Source organism: Kogia breviceps, chromosome 6 (genome assembly GCF_026419965.1).
Source record: "Kogia breviceps isolate mKogBre1 chromosome 6, mKogBre1 haplotype 1, whole genome shotgun sequence".
Lineage (NCBI taxonomy): Eukaryota > Metazoa > Chordata > Mammalia > Artiodactyla > Physeteridae > Kogia > Kogia breviceps.
In genome coordinates, this window is record NC_081315.1 from 87672499 (window position 1) to 87683549 (window position 11051).

At 33.9% G+C, this 11051-nt stretch overlaps 1 pseudogene; it reads right to left on the minus strand.

Moving 5' to 3' along the window:
* Positions 1 to 7327: 7327 nt before the first annotated feature.
* Positions 7328 to 8717, minus strand: LOC131758066 (elongation factor 1-alpha 1 pseudogene; annotated as a pseudogene).
* Positions 8718 to 11051: the final 2334 nt, after the last annotated feature.

Consider the following 11051-nt stretch of genomic DNA (forward strand, 5'->3'; position numbering starts at 1 on the left):
GTAGAAATTCTTACTACTGTAGAGATACTTTTGAGACAATGCGTATATAAATACTTTGTCACTTTATTCCAATTAGTGTGTCAGATTAGAAAATCAGTTCCTGCTGAGATCATGAAGGCAAGCAACACGGCACTGACTATTCAAAATAGTGAGAAGATATAATGTTGAAAGTCTGAATCAGGCTTATTAAGATCATATGGAGTGTTCCAATCACAAATTTTCCTATTAGCTTCTCTTAGTGCTGTTTATCTTTCCTATATGACATTTTTACCAATTGCATGGACTGAAAAACAAAAAGAATTATATCTGTCATTTTTTTACAAAGTACACAGAAAAATTTGATTTTCCTTGTATGCTACTAGTTAATCTAAAATCTAGTGTTAACCTAATATTACTTTGTATGTGGTTTTTACTTTCTTTCATGTTGATAATGTATGTTACTGATGTAATAATGATGTACATATTTATCTTCAAAAATAATACAAAGACCGTGAAAGCCTTTTGAAATATACTAAATAAAAAATAAAATGATGAAAGGTCAATGACTATATTTTTTCTATTCTACATGATAAGTGACACATGTCATATTTTCTAAAAACACAGAATCAATAATTTCAAATTCTTTTAACATAGCCACTCATTAAATTATAAAGAAAAAGTATATTGTCAATTTTGTTCAATACATATACACACACACATACAACCACCACCACCACCAAAGCCTGAAGTTAACAATAGTCTATTTGCCAAATATTTAAAAGTTATATTTCAACTTTTCTAAAATATTTTGATTTATGTTTATTATGACCACACCTAGAGCCAGAATCACATTAATAATAGTTTGTAAGCAATGGAAACAGTTTCTACTGCCTTAAGTCCAAAACTGTCTATATTATTTCCTTCTTTATACAGCATATCTCTTATACTGATGAAATTAGCAAATAAAGAATAATCTTACAAAAGAAATATAATTTGTAAGATTCAAACTAATTGCTGATTTAATAAAAAGTTAAGACAAAATATAATGCTTGCATAACTAAATCATTTTATATCAGTTTTATAAAGACTTTAATTCTGGCCTTGTGAAATTCTTCATTCATATGAAAACTAATTTACATTGGATTACTAAAAAGGCTCATTATTGTATTCTTAATAAATTCATCTTATTTGGCTAAAAAGGACCGTAATGAAATTTGTTTGATAGTTGCCCAGTAAACATACATTTCATAAAAAGCTGGAGAAATAAATAATAATTACATCATAATAGTCTTCATTTACAAATATAGCTTAGTTTTCTCCTAAAAAAATTTATACTGAGCTTATGAATGTTTAGTGCTTCAGAAAGAGAATATGACCTCACTTAGCAATTAGTTTTCTTTCTATGCTCCATAAAATTGAAGAGATTTACAAAGCAAGTGGAAATACTAACTTTTATAATGATGAGCCATATGGTACTTGTTTTACTATATTTATGCTTAGCACAGAGTATAAAATTATAGTTATTGCATTTTTTTTTTTTTTTTTACAAAATGAGGTTACTACTTCTATTATGCTTACAAATTAGCAAAATGAGGATAACAACCACAAAAAATTCAGGTTACTTTAAAAAAAAATTGATTCTGCTGAGACTAACATTTTCCTTGAGCTGTTCTGGTTTATAAATAAGTTTTAAAATGTTTATAAACATGAAATATTATGTTTATAAACAATTGTCCAGGTGAAATCCATGACACAGTTCATTTGATTTGGGAGGCATCTTACTCTCAGTCCAAATGCGTTCTTAAAGGAAGAGAAACAGAGGCACTAACTCTGATCTCCCACTTACTCCCTATCTCCTCAACTGAGTATATTCAGTTTGAAATGGATAAATTTGTACTTAGTGACAGGTTAATCTATAATTCATTATAAGAGATTGTATAGGCCCATATTTTGGTAAATTTTAATCTCCAAATGACCTGGAGAGGCAGATTTATGTACATGAAATGTGGTAGATTTAGCTAATAAAATGTAGAAACCAAGTACGCCATTTATTAGTTGTGTGGTTATAAGCAACTTACATTTTCTGCTTGGGGGAAGCTCATATGCCTTAAAGCAGATAGTAAAAAAATATTAAAAGTACAATTTTTTTTCAAATTATAATAGGAAGTCTTAAGAGCATTTTAAGCAAAAATTATTAACCTAGTTCACATAAAATGTGAACACTTTCACCTCTTACGCATTGGCCACAGAGGGGCCAACATAATGAAATGATCCTAGGAGAACAATGATCAAGTATGTTGGTGATAACACATAAAAAGGAGATTGCATTTCATCTCACCTCAAAATAGAGTGAGGATGGATCAAATATTTTTTAATATTAAAATAGTCATCAGTTGAGTGAAAACTCAGAATACCATGTTGACTCACCCACAATATTTTATTAACATAATTATGCCAATTTTCTGAGGATGACAAATATTTACCACTACTATGAACATATTTTAAAATCACAATAGGTCTTGTTTACAATGTCTTGGCTATGCAATCTCAGTTTGAAAATCATCATACTATGCCCTCATCTCAAGCAACAAAAGGCAATGAAAAGTTTAAGTGTAGACACAAAATATATATACCAGCTATTCTTTTAGTAAGAATTTAGTATATATTTATGTCATTTTGGTGCTACACAATCAACATCTCATAATCAGAGCCCATTAGTTTGTTACCATACTCACAAAATGATAAATTACTCTCACAGCCTTCAGTTCCATCTAGTTTTGAATACTAGATCAAAGTAGCATTTTATAATGAGAGTAGGGCTGAACTCAAGCTCATGGTCACTGCAATGAATTAAAGAGTAAAAACATTACACTAGTTTCAAAATAAATAGGATAAACTATCAGGTATTTGCAGAAACAGAGAATGGAGCATAAACCAGGGAAACTTTCTAGTAGTATTTTTATTTTCCGTAAGTCAGAAAGATTAGCTTTCCTTTGTATAACAATGTGCTATCATTTTGTAATGCTAACAGAAATGATTAAATCAAAAAATGTAAATGTAATCAGTTTTAAAGCCATCTGAAGACTCATCATCTAAGATATAAATTATAGGCTTTCCATGGCTGCTGAAAACTTAATAGCCTTTATTTCTAGAATACATACTATATTGAAAGTCTGATGTTTTACACAGCTTAATAAGAATTCAAATCAGAGTACTTGTAAAAAGAAAGTAGTGGTTCACACTCGGTCAACCATGATAAAAACCTCTTCCTACAGCTATCTGAACTACTACATAAATCCATTCTCTTGTCAATTGTAACTTGTTTCAATTGCCCCTTCATACCTTTTAAACAAAATGTAAATGGACTATTTCAGTCTATAAATGGATTAGGTCTTTTATACATAGATCTATCTTGTACATTTATTTTCAAGAGCCTCTACTGTAATGTCAGAAAGATCAAACTCATCAACGGTCATCACAAAGATCATTTCTAAACTTTTAAAACTCCCTCTTGGGAGCACAAATTTTTCATCGACTATTTTATTTATTTTTTTGCTTTTATAAAGTTCTAAACTAGCATTATTGATAGCAGTGTAATCTGCCACTCTTTTCCCTTCTGACTGTCAGTAGTCATAAAAGTGGTGTAGTTTAAAAGATGGAGCCTATTGATTTTTATACTCAGTTAATGAAAATACTTTCTCACTGCCTGAAATATTTGGGAATGTTGGCAAGAAATGTGACAAAAAAGATAAAGTATGATTAATACAATCTCCAACTTTGAAAATAAATTACTTTTACTTGAATTCTGACTGACCAATTTATAGAAAAACACTGAAGTAGGTGAGGACAGGAATTTTATATTGCTGACTTTATGAAAATGTTTGTATCAACTAAATCCTTGATTCTCATTATCAGTTTATAATCTGAATGGAACATGTAAATAATGAAAGATATGGTTTAGGAACTCTTGTTAAAAAGAATTTAAATCATATTTGTCTACCAAACTAGTGAAACCAGTTTTACATATTTGGATGAAAGGTTCAGAATAAAATTTGCTGTGCAGAGTGAGATCAAACTGAAAAAAAAAATTGTTTAAAAATTACACCTGATGAAATTTAGAGCTGTGGTCACAATAATCTTGGAGAACAGACTCTGTCAAGCATGAGAAATGTGGCTAAGGGGATATGACACAAGTGTCATAATGCATTTTGGAAGTGAAGTACCTCATGATGATGGAGGCTGGACTGAAGTGAGAAGAAGAAAGTTATCTCTATGGGCATTTTAGTCAATATATATTTCAGTAAACTAGAAGGCATTAGAGAAATATATTAAAACCTTCCAGTAAAGAGAGATGCAGAAGAGCAACTGTATTTTAACAAAGCCCTGTTCACTAAAGGCCACATTTGATTGTCATATTGTTTGCTTTTTCAGTGGAGACTGGAGTGTCTCTATAAAATATACCTTACAGCTTCTTTATTTTTAGCTCTTTCACATGAACTGCCAAATTTTTCACATACTTGTGGTGGAACTTTCCTTTAATATCAAACTGTGTAGACCTGCCCTTTATATTTTCAAAAATAGTTACACATTGATTCTTGATTTCAATTTTATACTTATTTTGGATAAATATAAATATTTTTGCACTTCCAGTTATGGTAATGTCCACAATATCTAATTTGTTTCAATTTTAGCCTGTTCTCCCACTTCCAATTCATCACCATCTTGTTGCTTACATTGTATGTGTGAGAGAGAAGAAGAAAAGGAGAGACAGAGACAGAAAGACAGAGAGAGAGATTTCCCATGTGTAAACTCATATGTATATTCACACAGACACACACTCACTTCATCCTCCTCTCTTGCTGTCCACCACTTCTCTGACTATATACTTCCATAGTGTGTTTGTGTCACCTGCACCCAGGATACTCTCCACAATGCAGCAAATGTGATACACATTTTTTACTGGAAATATCATCATATATCTTCCATGTGTAATATAATACACTTCTTATTAGTTTTAGTTTAAAAGTCAAAGTTCTTAACTAAACCTGCAATACTTTGTCTTTTCACCCCTGCCTAAATCACCAGTCTCATCTTTCAACACTCATTCCTCTCCCTCTCAACACTCTGGCCAAAATGTCTTTTAATTTTATGTGTGCTGCATTCTGTTCTGTTCATGACCATTGCATATGGGTTCCTTTTCCCAAGACATTATTCCTGAGGTCTATGCTTGGCTGACATCTACTGGGCTCTTAAGTCTTGAAGAGTCTCAGGAGCTTCCTTTATGTGGCCTCAAAAAATACAGCGTATCCCCTTCATGGCTGATGTGGCCATTTTTTCCAGTTTCTTTTTCTCACCTCCATGGCATATGGCTGAGGATAGAGACTTGCCATTTCTGTCCTTCACATTATTCCTAGGACTACTTCATTGATCAGCATATTGCTTAAACATGTTTGTTGCCGAAAGAAATAAACATGATGTGAAGCTATCCATGGTTAGACATGAAGTGCTCCATTTAACCCCCTTCCCTCTTTCTCATGGGTACTACAATCCAAATGGGCATTGCTAAACTGTCACAGTACCCATGCTTCTACCTAATGGCTATTAATACTCCAACTTAATAAACTCTACTCCTTTGAAGATCCTGTAATTAAATTGTACGTGCAACTTCAGCATTGCTACCTATTGGCCTCCTGAGAGTCCATGGTTTGTTATGGTTTTAGCACATGGTTTACAGGTTACCTTTTCAACCAGATGCCTATTGCTAGCCTAGGTATTTGCATGTTCATCATCATGGACAGAGCGAGACATATACTCTTGCCTTTGCTTTTCTCTTTGCCCTGCTTAAATTCTATTATCCAGAATCATCTTCCTTCTTAGGCAAATTCCCTAAAATCATTGTCATTTTTTCCAAAATCAATTCAGCCATTCTTTTGAATTAAAGTAGTTTAATTCCACTCAAGAATATTTTATAATCTGGAATTTATTAAATGACAATATTAATAAAAGCTGCATTTACTATATGCCAGGCCAAACAGTTAATCTTCACAATAACCCTATGAGGTAAATGTCTTTTATCACTACATTCAACAAAATTTCCAGTTTCACTTGTGCATTTTAGTACATTTCTCTTACTGAATTCATTCATTCACTCTTTGCTACAATGATTTTCATACACTTTCTCTCATAGGATCCCTCAACCTTATCTCTGCCCCACTACTCTCAGTCGATGACCTTTCCTCATCTTTCACTGACTGATTTCAAGTCACCCAATGGAACACCTCTACCCTCCTGCCACACCTCTCTCCAGCATCTCTGCAGGTACTCTATCTTTCCCTCCCATTATAGTGGCAGAACTGCCTCTACCAATCAGGGGAAAACTACTCTGCATGTGTCCTGAAGCCTATCCTCTTCTCTCCATGTAACTTGCCTTCTACAGAATATCGATTATTCTTCCCCATTCTTTTATACAATTCACTTTTTCCTGTCTCCTAGTCCTTTTTTTTCAACTTCCAGTATCTTTTCTTTTTCCTAGAAGCTGGATACAATTAACTCTAGCAGGGCAATGCTCAATACTATTGAAGCCTCACACTTTAGGTTCTACTACTTTAATATTTGTAAATGCGAGAATGCACATTCCAAGAACTGCAAACTAAAATTTGACATTATACCAACAAGTTTACTCAATATTGATGTAATTATACAGAAGCTTAAATATATCACTCAAACTTTAATATTACAGAATTTGGCCTTCTTATAAGTCATCTTACATATAAACAAAGTTACTCTTTGCTTATCTGTCCTAACCTATGAAACGTTGCACCAACAGACTCTTCCCATAGTTCTTCACTATGTACTTAAACAGGTGATTCCTCCCACTTTGGGAAGGTGAAAAAACTCAAAATCCCTATGCAGAAAAAAACGTTAACTCCGAATTACCAAATTCTGAAGTTACAGCTGATGGTACACCATAAATAAGTTTTGGGAAACTCCTATTAAAGTCTTTTACCTAAGTAGGACTATAGGAAGTTACAATGGTGACCAAAAGAAGACACACGTTCTTCATTAAAATTTGTTTTAATGGGTCTCAAAGTTCTGTGACAGATTTTTGGTCAAGTTGTTTCCATTAGAAAGTACTGATTTTAAAAACTAATAACTTAAAATAGTCACACACATGCACACACAAGTAAATGGCCCACAAGACATTCTCCTTTCCTTCTGAAGGCTTTACAATGTGTTTTATCATTAATCAGTCCTTTACTATTAAACTTAAATGGCCAACTGAGACAAACAGTTCTGAGACTGTTCTACCACTGATTAAGACATGGGTGGCAGGGATTGGGGATAATATTCATCTAACCTTCTGAGCTTTGGGGGCAGACTTGGTGACCTTACCAGCTCTAGCTGTCTTCTTGTCCACTGTTTTGATGACACCCACAGCAACTATGTCTCATGTCACCAAAACGAAAGTGCACCAGACGAGGATTTTCACAGAAGCTCTCAACACACATGGGCTTGCCAAGAACCATATCAATGGTTGTGGAGTCACCACATTTCAAGAATCTGGAAGCATCTTCCAGCTTTTTCCCAGAACAACAATCTATCTTCTCATTCAGCTCAGCAAACTTGCAAGCAATTTAAGCTGTGTGACAATACAGCACAGGTGCATATTCAGCACTGGTCTGGCTGGAATTGTTCAAGATAATCACCTGGGCCGTGAAGCTAGCTACTTCCATTGGTGGGTCATTTTTGGTGTCACAAGGCACACTGCCACAATGGACATCTTTGACAGACATGTTCTTGATATTGAAGGCCATGTTGTCCCCAGAAAGAGTTTCACTCAAAGGTTCATGGTGCATTTCAATAGAGTTTACTTCAGTTGTAACACTGACTGGAGCAAAGGTGACCACCATGCTGGATTTGAGAACACCAGTCTCCACTCAGCCCACATGGATAGTATCTATACCAACAATTTTATAGATGTCCTAGAAGGGCAGACACAAGGGCTTGTCAATTGGATGAGTTGGTGGCAGGATGCAATCCAGAGCTTCAAGTAGCATGGTTCTACAGGCATTGTCACCTTAATGGGTAGCTTTTTAATCCCTTGAACCAAGGCATGTTAGCACTTGGTTCCAGCTTGTTGTCACCATTTCAACTAGAAATTGGCACAAATACTGCTCTGTTGGGGTTATAGCCAATTTTTTTAATGTAAGTGTTGACTTCTTAAAGATTTCCTTGTATCTCTTCTGGCTGTAGGGTGGCTCAGTGGATCCATCTTGTTAACGCCAACAATTAGTTGTTTCACACCCAGTATGTAAGCCAGAGGGGCATGCTCACAGATCTGCCTATTCTTAGAGATAACCTGCTTCAAATTCACCATCACCATCAGCAACAATCAGGACACTGCACAGTCAGCCTGAGATGTACCTGTAATCATGTTTTTGATAAAGTCTCTGTGTCCTGGGGCATCAATGATGGTCACACAATACTTGTTGGTCTTGAATTTCCACAGGGAGATACCTATCAATAGTGATACCAAGCTCAGTTTCAGCTTTCAGTTTATTCAAGACCCAGGCGTACTTAAAGGAGCTCTTTCCCATATCAGCAGACTCCTTCTCAAATGTTTTGATGGTTCTCTTGCTGATCCCACATTTGTAGATCAGATGGCCAGTAGTGGTAGACTTGCCTGAGTCTACATGTCCAATGATGATGATGTTGATATGAGTTATTTCCTTTCCCATGTTGCCTTAGATTTAGCAGTGGTTTTCATGACACCTGTGTTCTGGTGTCAAACCCATTGTGAAAAAGCCCTCCTATTCCTTTTAATCAATATTCAATATTCAAACATGGGCTGATTGCTCCCAAATTTAAAAAAAGAAAAGAAAATAAGATTCATCAGATACCATGTTCTCTTCCAGCTCCCTTCCACTGACAGCTAAGTTCAAAGAGAAACTGACCATACCCACAATTTCTATTTCTCCATCTCTCATGCCTCTACCTCTGCTCTTACATGTCATATTTCCCCAAAACCTTCATTTTTCACTCTGACTGCTCACCTAGATGATTTAATCTCCCCACAAGTTGTCAAAAATAGTCAACTCTATTATATTGACTCTGAGCTGTAAATTTCTTTCATATTTAACATCAAAAAGGTAATTCACTTTTAGATTAACTGCATGTCATATTTCTACAGGCAATTTTTATTTCTTTCTGTGTGGTACAAAAATAATGGTGCATATTACAAATATAGCATCTTCTATATGAAGAAAGACAGAATCGGCATAAGCAAACATATGTTGATTCTCCTCTCCATTCCAAACCTGTATCTGAGCAATAGTTACATGCAACTTTTCCTCAACATTTGTAGATGGAGTTCTCTCAAGCATCTTGTATTCATCAAATAAAAAAGGAAATCTGTGGAGTACATTAATCACATATGCTCCAACTATATTTTTTACCATTAAAAAGAAGCCTTAATTTTTCAGAAATTTGGGAGTGATTATCAATATTTGTCTTAAATCCACATTCAGTAATTTGGTAAGTTTTACCTCCTAAACAATTATTAGTAAAACTAATATTTATTAAGGAATTCATGTACAAACACTTTAGGCTCTTTGTATGCATTACCTTAGTTTTATTACAAAAGAAAACAAAAACTAAGAGTTTGGTACCACTGTCATCCTCAATTTTCATATAAGGGAACTGAGACAGAATTTTCCAAAGCTACTCAGCTAGTTAAGTGGGAGTCCAAAATTTGATTTAAATACCTTAGGATCTGTGCTCTGTTAATTTTTCTTTTTCTCACATTTTTCATGAACTTCAATAGAAAATCCACTCAACTCCTATTAACTGTGTATGCTGCACACAAGCAATCTTTTAAAAGGACAAATTGAATTGCTGATGTTTCTCTTGCTTAAATTCTTTAATTTGTTTCCATTTAAAATACAGTCTAAAATTCTTATAATAATCTCCAAAATTCTTCCTTACCAGGTCTGTCTCTCTTTTAAGTTAATTACATAGTATAATAGTATGGTAGGCAAAATAATAACCCTCCCAAAGATTTCCATGTCCTAATTCCTGGAACTTGTGAATATGTTAGGTTACATGGCAAAGGAGGAAATTAAAGCTGCAGTTGGAATTAAGGTTGCTAATCAACTGACTTTAAAATAAAGAAATTATCCTATATTATCCCAGTGGGGCAAATGTGATCACAAGGGTGATTACATTAAAAGAGAAAAGAGAACCAGAGAAATGTCAGTGTGAGAAATACTGACATTGATAGCACTGAAGATAAGGGAATTGAACAATGCATCAAGGACTACAGGCAGCCTCTAGATGCTGGAAAACACAAGGAAACAAACTCTCCCATAGAAACTCTAGGAAGAATGCAGATGTGTCAATATCTTGAGTTTAACTCAATGTGACTCATTTAGGAATTCTGATCTTCATAAATGCAAGATAATAAATTTGTATCATTTTAAGCCATTCAGTTTGTGGCAATTTGTTACAACAGCAATAAGAAACACATGGTGATATTTCTTTCAAGCATTCATTTATTCCTTCAATTATTCTTTGAACAGGTGTACTGTGCAGTTGCTATCACTTATTAGAAACTGCATATTCAGTCATTTAAAGAAATACTCCTATTTTCTCAGATGTATATATTTTCTAAAATATATTGAATTTATTTTAGATAGATATATGAAATAAAAGGAGATATGGGTATATATGTATATGTATAGCTGATTCCCTTTGTTATAAAGCAGAAACTAACACACCATTATAAAGCAATTACACTCCAATAAAAATGTTAAAAATATATATTAAATGAAAAAAAAAAGATGCTAGCATCCCTATAACAGTAAAGATTTTGGTACATGCATCCACATTGAGAACTTAATGAAATGTTAGAATCATTAACCCCCTCTTGCCTTGTCTCTGTGGCAAGTTTGCTCTTGTGCTACAAGCTCCAACAAAAAAAGAATGAGACAGAATAGCATATGTGTTCTCTGGGAATGTAGAAAGAAGAAAAATTGAGTATCAAAATGATGTGGAATATGAACATAGATACGTCC